The 14,225-nt window shown below is 31.8% G+C and overlaps 1 pseudogene; it reads left to right on the top strand.

Moving 5' to 3' along the window:
* The first annotated feature begins 5,146 nt into the window (after positions 1 to 5,146).
* Positions 5,147 to 9,634, top strand: LOC132742122 (BTB/POZ domain-containing protein 2-like; annotated as a pseudogene).
* Positions 9,635 to 14,225: the final 4,591 nt, after the last annotated feature.

The raw sequence follows: 14,225 nt of genomic DNA, 5'->3' as shown, positions 1-14,225 counted from the left end.
TATGATTTATCAATATATTTATAGAATAACGGTATTATTGATAGCTGTCAATAAGACTTACAAACCGAAAGTACAAATTGTTCTTTAATTGATAATAATTTCGTTTCTCATTAAACAAATATTACATCCTCTATTTTGTTTATTTTTTCTACAATCTGAATTCACATGGTAGAACTACAACTCTGCGATTATTTTGAATCGAGGTGTGACCAGACCTGTCTACAAAGGGAGACTATCCCTACATTTCATATATATATATCTTACAAACCAGGCGCTTTTAAATATATTACGTGTCCCTTTTGTTATTAAAATAAAGGTGAAAGTAAGAATCATACTTTTAGTGAGAAAAGAAAAACATTTTTCATTGCACAATTCAAATTGTATCGCATTTGTAAGCAACACGGGTGGTGATAAACACTGATAAAAGATAGTATACTTATAAAACGATACATTTTCGGGGCGTAGCCAGGTTTTTTCAACTTGTAGGCCTATAAAAGGGGGTGTGGGGGCTTAGCCAGCAGATTTTATTATATTAATTTCAGTTCTTATTTTTTTTGATATAGTTCTCAGGCTAATTCAATTATAAATCAAATTATATATAATAGTTTCATGTAAGATGTCGCATTATTAAAATGTACCAGAATTAGCTTAGCTCAGAAGGCATTATATGTTTGTATTTCGAATTTCGCAATATTTTGTTGTAGTTATGTATATTTTTTTCTATCATTTGAGTTCTTTGTTCACCTTTCCGTCTTTTTGTGATTACGCTTTTCGTCTCCATTCTCCTTCTGGTTTCGTAACTCTCGTCCACTGGTCGATCTGTATTTGTATAACCATTGTTATGTATCCTTATAGGTAATGATTTAATATCCTACAGATCGACCGTTGGACTCTTTAATGTACGAAGACAGCACATACGTATTAAATATAGGAGTGAATTTAAAATTACTCAAATAATGGCTGGCTTGTTTATTAAAGGTATAGGTTCGATGTCGAAAATTTATCATACGCTTTTAATGTTTTTGTATTACGGTATTGTTTATTGTTATTTCTCGCTAGCAATTGCATTAGTAGTGTGTAGTGTTTATTATGACAATACTATTGGAATATTTTCAGAAGTTACTGACGTACTATTTCTTTCATATTTCTTATTAATAGTTGAAATATTGTTAATTTTATCCGGCGATGTAGAGAAAAATCCGGGACCAAATACATTTGATTCGTGTTTATCATCAAAATATCCGTAGCATAAGAAATAAGTTTGATTATATTAAGACAAATTTTCTTGATTATGATACTGTTTGTTTTACAGAAAGTAAATTGTCATTTGATATTCCAAACTACTCCTTACATCTAGATGGTTTCGATAAGATGTATCGTAAAGATAATACCGCCCATTCTGGTGGTCTTTTAATTTACGTGTCCTTTGGCATTTACTCAAAAAGAATTTTAGAATTAGAAGTTATTTTACCTGAATCTATTTGGCTGGAAATTAAAACGGAATTTAAAACGTATTTACTCTGTAATTTATACAGGCCACCTAACGCAAGCGTTGAAATTTGGGATAGGATTAATATTAGTATGGAAAATGCACTAGAAACTTGTCATAACATTAGTTGGCGACTTAAATGAGGACCAACTCAATTCAAACAATAACAAATTGCGTAATATACTTCTTTTAAATAATATGGAAAATGTTATAACTGAACCCACTAGAATTACTCCTTACTCGCAAACTCTGTTAGATCCTATTGGAATGTCGTCTTCTTTAGAATGTTTATTCTCGGGTGTTTATAATACAGACAAGTTAATCAGTGACCATTTTGGAACATTTGCCTATATTAGATCAAGAAATCAAATTAATGATCCTTTTAAAAGACGAGTCTGGAACTATAAAAGAGCAAATTTCGAACAACTTAATGAAAAGATTCAAAACACTGACTGGTCATTTCTTACACTCACTGACATTAATACTGCAACAAAACAATTTACAGATAAGTTTTTAAATTTGGCAAAAACGTGTATTCCTACCACTATGGCAACTATCCGTCCAAAAGATAAACCTTGGTATAATTCTGAAATTAGGAAAACCACTAAAAGACGAAATAAACAAAAACGAAAAGCTATTTCTACCAGAAAATACGAAGACTGGGTCGGATATAAAACTTTAAGAAATAAGGTTAATAACATGATAAAGCATGCTAAAGAAGAGTTCTTTAATAATATCGAATTTACTTTGAGTGATTGTAGTTCAACGAATCCGCGTCAATATTGGAAACTGGTTAAATTATTAGTCAAAGAAAATTCCCCAAATTGTAAATGTATGCCCCCATTAATAAAAGATGATAATTCCCTAGCCTTTTCTGATAAAGATAAGGCCGATACACTTAATTTTTTCGTATCTATTTCAACTATTGATGACTCTAATACCTTTTTACCACCTCTAGTATATAAGACGAATAAACAGCTCGATAGTTTCAGCATTACCAATCAAGATATTATTGACGTTCTTTCAAATCTTATTATTAATAAGGCAAGTGGACCTGATGAAATAAGCCATCGTATGTTAAAGGAGACTCGTTTTACTATTTGTGAACCCCTGAAAATATTATTCAACATGTCTGTCAATCTTAATATGTACCCAGATAGCTGGAAAACTGCAAATGTTATGCCCTTATTTAAAAAGGGTGATAGCTCAATACCGTCAAATTATCGACCAGTTTCACTTATTAGTTATATAGGTAAAGTTATGGAACGAATTATGTTTAAGTATATCTATAACTATTTTCATGAAAATAATCTAATCTATAAAAATCAGTCAGGTTTCCTACCTGGACATTCTACAATGTATCAATTAATTGACATTTATAATCAAATTTGCAAAGCGTTTGATGACAAGAAATCGACTTGCATCGTTTTTTGTGATATTAGTAAAGCCTTTGATCGTGTATGGCATAAGGGATTGATTTTCAAATTAAAACAATATGGAATTACAGACAATATTCTTAAATGGATGTCTAGTTACTTAATAAGTCGAAAACAAAAAGTATTCGTTGGATCTACTTTTTCTGAGGAAAGAACCATTAATGCCGGCGTGCCACAGGGCTCAGTACTTGGACCTCTACTTTTTCTTATTTACGTGAACGATATTGCAGATTCTCTGTCTAGTGTAACACGTTTATTTGCCGACGATAGTTCATTATCAGTTAGTTCCAATAATATTAACCATATCGAATCAACATTAAATGACGACCTAAATATATTATCAAAATGGGCAAAACAATGGCTTGTTAAATTTAATCCGACTAAAACAGAAGTATTATTTCTCACTCTTAATAGACAAAACGTGAACGTACCTTCACTTTTCTTTGATAATACACGCTTAACGTTTGTTGACAGCCATAAACACTTGGGTATTACATTTAGTAAAGATGGTTCATGGCATGAACATATTACAAATATAGCATCTTCCGCCACAAAAGTTTTAGGATCTATGCGAATGTTAAAGTTTAAGCTTAAACGAAAAACTTTGAATCAAATATATATATCTTATCTTAGACCAATTATTGAATATGCATCTATTGTTTGGGATAGCTGCACAGTTTATGAAAAAGATCTTTTAGACAAAATTCAGTATGACGCTGCACGAATTGTAACTGGCTTAACAAGATCTGTATCAATAGAACGTTTACTAAAAGAAATAGGGTGGGTTTCATTATCAGACAGAAGAAACATGCAGAAATTAATTTTGGTATATAAATATAGCCGTGGAGAATTACCTTGTTATCTGTCTGAACTTTTTCCAAATACCGTTTTTGAAGCAAATACATACAATTTGAGAAACAATTCTGACTATGCTACTATGGCACGCCGGCTTGAAATCTATGCTAAATCTACAATACCTTCATCTATCAAACTTTGGAACAATTTGGACACTCATTCTCGTACTGTAGACTCATTATCAGCTTTTAAACGTAATCTAATAGAAAAATTTAAACCCCCAATAGTTCCCCCATTCTTCATTTCTGGTGAAAGATTTTCTCAGGTCCATAATGCAAGAATACGTAATAAATGTAGTAACCTAAACTCCGACTTATTTTACAACCACTTACGTGATAATCAAAAATGTGACTGTGGATATACCATAGAGGATGCAGAACACTATTTTTTCAAATGTCCGTTATTTCAACAACAGCGCCATCAATTATTCATTAATACCCGCCCATATCATCCTTTAAGTGTTAAGAAACTGCTGTTTGGAATTGATAACTTGTCGCCTGAAGATAATGACATTATTTTTGGGCATGTTCAAAAATATATAAAGAATACAAACCGTTTTAGAACTTAATATATCTTAATGATAATTAAATATAACTCCGTGTTTCTATTTTTAATGCTGGTCCAGTAACGGAAAGGGAGGCGAAAACTGTTTTTTTTAAAGGAAAGGTGAACAGAAGTTTGGATGTTTTTAGAATGTGTGTTTTTTGTTGTTTTTTTTTTCTATTTCATGGAAAACGTCACATCAATTTTTGTTGTTGTTGTTGTTTTTTTTTGTTTTTTCTCTCTCTCATAATATTTTCATCTAAATACTTTAATATCAATATAGATATATATAGAAGCAAACTGTAAATATTGTTCTGATGATGCGCAAAAAACATATATTTTCTTGTTTCTTCGCCTAACACATTAATTACGTAAACAAGTTTTGTATCTTTATAATGAACATTTTGTTATTTAAAAGGGCCTTCATTAATGTTGGTAAAACTTGTGGCCCAACCCATTTGCTTCAAACTGTTAGCATACATGTTTCCTTATCCGTATTTATTGTATTCTGTTTTGTATTAATGTAATCTTTATGTTACATGTACATGTTTCAAGCAATAAAATATGATTTAATCAAGCCAGCAGAAGCCAAAAACAAGTTCAGATTAAAAAAGAGCAAATTGCGCGTTCTTAAGTATTTTTTAAGGAAAATTATCAAAACAATAATCTTAAAAATATGAAATTGATTAGATGCCAACTTTATTGAGGACGGTAAATCAGCCTAAAAGACACTTGATTCGACCATACGGCTTGAACATATTACCAATTCCACCCACCCATGTGTTAATTGTGTTTTGGGACTTTTGAAAATGTCAATTTCTTGGCCAATTTGTAGTCCTGGGCCTACATGGCCTAGTAGTAGCTACGCCACTGCAATTTACGATGTTCTGAACGATTTTAGACCCTAGTATTTCACTTTCAATGCCTTATTAAAATCTTAAGTAACTGGTATGCCATTTTCAATTTCCAGACATTAAGAACATGGCAAGCATTTGGCAAAGTGCAAGGCTGTTTGAAGATACAAATAGCTACATTCTAGAAAATGGGATACTTAGTGACGTCACGTTTTTGGCGGGAAAAGACAAAGTAGAAGTGAAAGCACACAAAGTGATACTGGCAAGCAGAAGCCCTGTGTTTTATTGCATGTTCTGTGGATCAGTGCCAGAGACTAGCGACAGCATTTTGATACCAGACATCGAAGAAGATATTCTGAAAGAACTTCTTAGGTAATTCAATGTAAATATGATCGAGGCAAAGCACATTGAAATGAAATATGAATAACTAATTAGACTAGATCTATATGGAAATTCTAGAAAAGGAGAAAAAACATTCGGGAAGAAAAGTAGAAAGGTGCAAATTGCTGACTAGATTCCATTTAGTCTGTGCATGAGGAATTATGAAAGTATCATATCTTTCAAACCTATCAGCATCGCCTTAAGTTGTATTCCGACTAATAGAAATACGCCTACTTTCATTGAGAGTAATAGTTTCCCCCTTGACAAATGAATATATTGTTAAACACTACCCTTTTTTTCTGCGATCGCATCAGTCACAAGAAACCACATTCCCTATCAAACCCCTTGTAAACTAAGCTTATGTCTGATAGATACAGGCACAGTCGTTTTACAGTTTTACTTTACACCTTTAGAAATTACATATCTTCAACGATGACAATAAACGTGTAGTAATTGCAGAAAAATAAAGAAATATTTCTTTCATTCTACAATGAATGACCAATTTATTTATGTTTCATTAATGTATATACACCATTAAAATTCATAAGCTTACATGATATCACAAATAGTACATCACCATTATCGCATGACCGCCACAACTTTCCTTTGAAGATCGGCGTTCTTTAAATTTCAGTATTGGAAAACTTTGGGGTGCTCTAAATGAGGTATCTGTACGCTTTGTGGTGCTCTAAATAAGGTACAAGTAAAATGGTTTCCTGAGGGGAACATTTATAATGATTTAAAGATATTTCATTTAACTATTTTCAACATTGTTTTGGGGCAAAAAATAGAAGAAGAAAAACGTTTGCATCAGGAATATAGTTGACAATAATCGATCAATAGAAGGAGGTCTTTGGTCTTGGTCGAAAATAAAACAATATTTCTGTTTAAGAAAATGATCAAATACCATTGTATGTATAATTCCGTGCAAAAAAAAAAAGAAAAGAAAGTAAACACACAAGTTTACACAGAAAATATCTCTATCTATTATGGCAGATGCCACAAACGAATGTTTTAATTCTGTGGATTTTCACTATAAACAATTTATTGTTTGTAAAATTTCAGATAGATATTAAAGAAACATTGATAATTTTCAAACACATCATTGCAAGTTTTTCCACCTTAAACGGTAAAATAATAATAGAAAATTAGAAATATCACGTAATAGTGTTATGTTCTTAATTAGGTGTAATTCGGACTAATTCCCTAGCATTGTGTACACCGGTCATTTGAGAGACCCGTGTGCCCTAGAGGTTAATCCGTAACGTACCGGGAAACGGTATTTAGCTAGGTTTTCGAATAGGTCAATTAACCAATCATGTACGGTTTACAGATCACATGCTCCTCCATGTACCGAAAACAGGTCACGTGCTCCTCCATGCCTCAAAAATAAAACACGTACCAATATCCTGCGGGCTCCGGCCCGCAGGGAATAAGTACACTTTCTCGCGCATGCCCAGTTTATTATTTTATTTCAAATAATAAAGTGAGCATACCTGAAAAAGAGCAAAACAAAACATTACACAGTTTACAGCACTTTTAAAAAAAAAATTATATATCATCTCGATCTTTTTTTTCCAAAACCTGAAAATGCAGTTATTATAAAGATGTTGTCTCCAGTGGAAAGTAATCGCAATTTTCTGCATCCTGACCTCGAGGACAAATCTGAAACAATGATCAAATTATTCTTTTTATCTACTATAAACAATGCCTTCGTTTTACAGGAGATTCTGACCAGTAAGCCATTCAGTAAATCACTACACGTTTATGAACATAATATTCTAGCGTAATTATTAATAGATGGAAGTAGTGAAAAAACTAACTACATTGTCGTTAGTTTTAAAGAATACGCGTACAAGATATACCTCTGAAATATACACCAGGATACTTATCGACAATATTTCCTAAATTATATTTTGAAAATGAGCTGGAAAGATGATTATTATTTCGCATTTAGAAAAAAAGCATCAAATTACCTCGCGAAATGGTTATTATGTCCAGTTCCTTCAACGGCATCTAATGGGTGTATTTCTGTGGGCATTTCTTAAAATATTTATATGTTTAAATAAAGCAAATATTACGAGAGAAGAAAAAAGTCGTGATGGTCATGCGATAAAACAGTTACAGAATAAATACTCAGACTTCAACGGCTGGTATCAGCGCATGGGGCGACAAAAGGGTCAATCATGGAAATTAATCTCGACGTTCCGTCTCGATTAATTTCCTATGATTGACCCTTGTTGTCACCCCACGCGCTGATACCAGCCGGTAAAGTCCTCGTATATATTCTATAATTATTACTTCAAACATTGAATCATTAAGAGATTTTATTTTTGATTCTTTGTCACAGGTTTGTGTACACAGAGCAATGTCATATTACACATGATACAGTTTCTGGTCTAATGTATACCGCAAATTAATACGAATTACAGCGTCTAGTGGAGAAATGCACAGACTACCTTAAAGCAGAAATGTCTGTTGAAAACGTGTGCGTGATCTTAATGCATGCCCATCAATTCAATCTGAATGAATTGACAGACAAGTGCTTCAAATTTATATTTGCTAACGTTGACGCTGTTTTAAAACATGGGGAGATAAACTGTCTATCAAAAGAAGTACTTCGAGAGTTGCTCCAGTCTGACTATTTATGTGCAGATGAGCTAGATATCTATGAAGCTTGTAAGGATTGGGCTGTAGCAAACCTTCAGGGAAACAAAGATACTGATATTTGTCATTCAGCTATAAGAGAAAAACTTGGAGACCTGTTGTTCCTCATCCGCTTTCCGCTGATTGATCCAGACAAATTTGCTCATCAGGTGTCAAATGAAAACATTCTTTCCGCAGATGAAAAGCTTTCCGTCTTTCAGAGCTTTTTCGGAAACACCACGATAAATCAGGAATTTTTGTTCTGTAAGACTTTGAGACGTAAGCAACCGGAGATTGTAACTGTTGTTAGGTTTAAGGAAATTAGAAAAAGTTGGCACAATTCGTCACAGTTATATGGGATAAACTTCAAAATCTCGGAACCTGCGGTCTTGCTGGGCGTAAGCATGTTCACGCCGTCAGAAAATGGAACCATTGAAGGGTTTGTAAGATTGCAAGAGGGTGACGATGTAATGACGTTGACAGACATCACACTTGAATATCAGAAAAATATCAAATTCAAAGACATTCGTTTTAAAAAGGCAGTTATATTACCATCAAATAAAACTTACACGATTGTGCAATGTATGCGTGGTACAAGATCGTTCACTGGTCAAAATGGACAAGCAACGTCTTTTTGCGAACACCTTGGACTAACAGTTACATTTTCAAATTATAACGAAAGTTCGGCAACAACTGTCAATGACGGACAAATCCATGGCCTCATATTTGATCATAGTTGAGTATAGCAGTTTATCATTACTGGGATACACTAATGGATACTTGCCATATATTTGCAGCCAGTTTTCTGCTTTCAATGAACTGAAACCACAATAATAATCAAAGTAGATTGACATTGTGCTGAACAACATACACTGTGATTCATTGTTAATTTGTGCACAGCTGTATTATTTACTGCTGGAAGCTGTTTCGTGTGTACTGCATTATTTATTACTGATAGTTGTAAATCAAATTTTATCTAATCAATTATTTCTAAGAATTTAATTGTTAGAACTTCTTACAGTAATATGCATGTCCTTATACAATGTTTTCATTCTTGCGATTAGCATGTATTTGTTCTGATTTATGTCTGATTCATGTTATAATACGTACTTAATAGTACATGTTAATTTGTTAGATTATTTGTCAATGAAAGTTTTATATAAAAGTCTTACTAAAACGCTGTCATTATTTCATGACACACTGAGTCACGTTTATCAAAAATCAATAAAACGGCGTAAATGAATGTTTTCTACTTCGTTAATGTATAGCATCTTGCAAGAATATGTAATTATTGACTAATAAACAACATCAATCAAAAAATTAAGATGTTAATTACATTGTATTACAAACATGTACTATGTTAACTATTTCAAACATGTACTATGTTAACTATTTCAAACATGTACTATGTTAACTATTACAAACATGTACTATGTTAACTATTACAAACATGTACTATGTTAACTATTTCAAACATGTACTATGTTAACTATTTCAAACATGTACTTTGTTAACTATTTCAAACATGTACTATGTTAACTACTTCACACATGTACTATGTTAACTATTTCAAACATGTACTATGTACTATGTTAACTATTTCAAACATGTACTATGTTAACTACATTTGTATTTCAAACATGTACTATGTTAATTTCAAACATGTACTATGTTAACTATTTCAAACATGTACTATGTTAACTATTTCACACATGTACTATGTTAACTATTACAAACATGTACTATGTTAACTATTACAAACATGTACTATGTTAACTATTTCAAACATGTACTATGTTAACTATTTCAAACATGTTACTATGTTAACTATTACAAACATGTACTATGTTAACTATTACAAACATGTACTATGTTAACTATTTCAAACATGTACTATGTTAACTATTACAAAACATGTACTATGTTAACTATTTCAAACATGTACTATGTTAACTATTTCAAACATGTACTATGTTAACTATTACAAACATGTACTATGTTAACTATTACAAACATGTACTATGTTAACTATTTCAAACATGTACTATGTTAACTATTACAAACATGTACTATGTTAACTATTTCAAACATGTACTATGTTAACTATTTCAAACATGTACTATGTTAACTATTTCAAACATGTACTATGTTAACTATTACAAACATGTACTATGTTAACTATTTCAAACATGTACTATGTTAACTATTTCAAACATGTACTATGTTAACTATTTCAAACATGTACTATGTTAACTATTACAAACATGTACTATGTTAACTATTTCAAACATGTACTATGTTAACTATTACAAACATGTACTATGTTAACTATTACAAACATGTACTATGTTAACTATTTCAAACATGTACTATGTTAACTATTACAAACATGTACTATGTTAACTATTTCAAACATGTACTATGTTAACTATTTCAAACATGTACTATGTTAACTATTTCAAACATGTACTATGTTAACTATTACAAACATGTACTATGTTAACTATTTCAAACATGTACTATGTTAACTATTTCAAACATGTACTATGTTAACTATTTCAAACATGTACTATGTTAACTATTTCAAACATGTACTATGTTAACTATTTCAAACATGTACTATGTTAACTATTTCAAACATGTACTATGTTAACTATTTCAAACATGTACTATGTTAACTATTTCAAACATGTACTATGTTAACTATTTCAAACATGTACTATGTTAACTATTTCAAACATGTACTATGTTAACTATTTCATACATGTACTTTTTTCTTCTCACAGCTGCATGAAAATATATGAAAAACATAATATAACTATGGTTATAGCAACGAAAAACATCTAGGGTACAGAACAAGTTTACTTTCCTGATCACATTTTATGTACCTAAAAATATATTTTTGAACTATCTATATGTTTAATTTCTGAGATAATCTCAAGAGTTGTCTACCAGGTTTTTATGTGTTCTGCGATGATTATGATTATTCTTTGTTGTAAACATATGAACTTGTTTAAAATAAATAAAACTGAAAAACGTAACTTGATTTCTTAATACTCTTATTTGTTATCTTAAAAGTATTTACGAGAATGATGGTTCACAGGTTGCCATAAAGGGAGCAAACTCTTATATAGTGATGGATTATTTCCCTTTCAAGCAAAAAAAACAACAAAAAACAAACAAAAAAACAGACATTTAGAATCCAAATAAAAAATATTTTTGTCAATCTCAGCACATGTACTTATCATATAAGCTGTTTTGAAAAATTCGTATTTAACGTCTATAATAAATAGACATGTAATAGATTATAGACGTTGATATATGTTGTTGTTGGTTGTTTTCTTTTTCTTTTTCTTTTTCAAACCTGCTTATATTAAGTTTCTATAAATATGTATTATATTTGACAAGTACATGTGCTAGGATTGAAAAATATACATTTTATTTGTAATTTTAAATGTTTTTGAGCTCCACACCCCAAGTGTCTGTGTATGTATTTGTAGATCCTGAAAATCCTGTCATGCAACATGATATGACAGCGAAGTCTTGCAAAAAAAATAATTAAAAAATGGATACAACGCTCAAGCAGGGATGTAGTATCCCTGGCACAAATTTAATATGATAGCTCCTAAATTATTCAGATAATCGAGCTAAAATTATTGAGTCATGACATTATATTTTTAACGTTGTGTTCAAGTGAAAAGAAATTAGAAAAAAAACTCGACGTCAAAGTTTACGCTACAAGGCATCGAGCATTTTTGTTAATTACACAGCAAGCATTTCTATTTACGTTTCAAATCAACATAAAGAAGTGTCCTTTTTCTGTCACTTTACTTATATTTTCAACAAAAAGCATTTTTCATTAAAGATATAGCGTAATATATTTTATTCATTTTTGTATTCCGTTAATATTTGACATTGAAGACATGCATGTCGTAGTGCAAAATGAATGAATGTTATGAATTATTAATGAGTAATAATTTAGAACGAATTAGGGCATGATAACGCTGATTTTGACAAGAGTAATGAAAGTTTAATGTGAGGCGGATTCATTGATTGCCAAATGAGGTTGAACACTAATTAGATTTTCATACATCATAACTATATGTAGATCACATAGCGATATAAAACCAAAGACACTTGATTTCGGGACAAAAACCCTTTTAACTTATTAATAGTTGTTATTTTGTTATGTAATGATTTTTTTAACGTAAAGTTCGTTTGTTTTTTAATACCCATCTTTTTTCACTTGTTACTTTTAAACACATAAGTATTTAATAAAAATAATAACTATATTTTTACGTTAAAAAATGTTACAGTCGGACTCTTTCATTGGCAGCAACAGTGTATTTTGTATCATTTCTTTTATTAGTGCAAATAGCACTAACAGCTACTTGCCGTAAGAAGAAAAGACTCCTTTTGTTAGTGTTAGTCCAATATATCTAGAAAATATGTGCTAGTAGTAGCTAACCAAACAGGATCGGGTGAAATTTGACCGCTATTGGTAAGCATAGAGGTTTAAAAACGTGCCTATGCATAAAAACTATGAAATGTACGTATCAATATGAATTATTTACGAACAACTTTCCTATCTCCTTCGAACAAACGTGTTTAAAGTGTCTATCCCACTATCAGTTTATATCTTAAGAAGAAAGGACAGCTACAAAATTTACGTTTAAGATTTGACTGTTATACGCATAGAGAATCAAAAGTTCGAAACGTCCACACATGCATCAAAAGACCCCGTTATCCGCGTAGATCTACAAATTTTTACTGAACAAAGAACCAACACACGAAGTGATTTTAAATACAATAAAACCTCGATTTGTTTTACCCGAATATATACCTATTATCATTTAATTTCTCGTCAGATTCTATCAAGTTTCTATTTGAAAACCCTTGCTATTAAATCTAATCTAACTTAATAAACAAAAATTTCCTTATACCCACCTAGCTTGTCCTCAGGGATTTTTGAAATACCCTGCATTTCTGCAAGATTGCACATGACGTGATCGAGTGCATGATTGTAAAGGACATGACCAAGTACATGATTGTACAGGGCGTGACAAAGTACATGGTTACACGGGACGTGACCAAGTGCATGATTGTACAGGAAGTGACCAAGTACATGATTTAACAGGACGTGACTAAGACATGATTGTACAGGAAATGACCAAGTAAGAACATGAGTGTACAGGACGTGACCAAGTACATGATTGTACAGGACGTGACCAAGTAAGAACATGTTTGTTAAGAACGTGACCAAGTAAGAACATGATTGTACAGGACGTGACCAAGTACATGATTTAACAGGACGTGACTAAGAACATGATTGTACAGGACATGACCAAGTAAGAACATGTTTGTAAAGGACGTGACCAAGTAAGAACATGTTTGTAAAAGACGTGACCAAGTAAAAACATGATTGTACATGACGTGACCAAGTACATATGATTGTACAGGACGTGACCAAGTAAGAACATGTTTGTAAAGGACGTGACCAAGTAAGAACATGATTGTCCATGACGTGACCAAGTACATAATTTAACAGAACGTTACTAAGAACATGATTGTACAGGACGTGACCAAGTAAAAACATGAGTGTACAGGACGTGACCAAGTAAGAACATGAGAGTACAGGACGTGACCAAGTAAGAACATGTTTGTAAAGGACGTGACCAAGTAAGAACATCTTTGTAAAGGACGTGACCAAGTAAGAACATGTTTGTAAAGGACGTGACCAAGTAAGAACATGAGTGTACAGGACGTGACCAAGTAAGAACATGTTTGTAAAGGACGTGACCAAGTACATGATTGTACAGGACGTGACCAAGTACATAATTTAACAGAACGTTACTAAGAACATGATTGTACAGGACGTGACCAAGTAAGAACATGAGTGTACAGGACGTGACCAAGTAAGAACATGTTTGTACAGGACGTGACCAAGTAAAAACATGTTTGTAAAGGACGTGACCAAGTAAGAACATGAGTGTACAGGACGTGACCAAGTAAGAACATGTT

The sequence above is a fragment of the Ruditapes philippinarum genome, unplaced genomic scaffold (assembly GCF_026571515.1).
Source record: "Ruditapes philippinarum isolate M1 unplaced genomic scaffold, ASM2657151v2 ctg6661_1_1_1_1, whole genome shotgun sequence".
In the NCBI taxonomy this organism is placed as follows: domain Eukaryota; kingdom Metazoa; phylum Mollusca; class Bivalvia; order Venerida; family Veneridae; genus Ruditapes; species Ruditapes philippinarum.
Note: the sequence above shows the minus strand (reverse complement) of the source record. Positions and strands in the feature narration are given on the sequence as shown.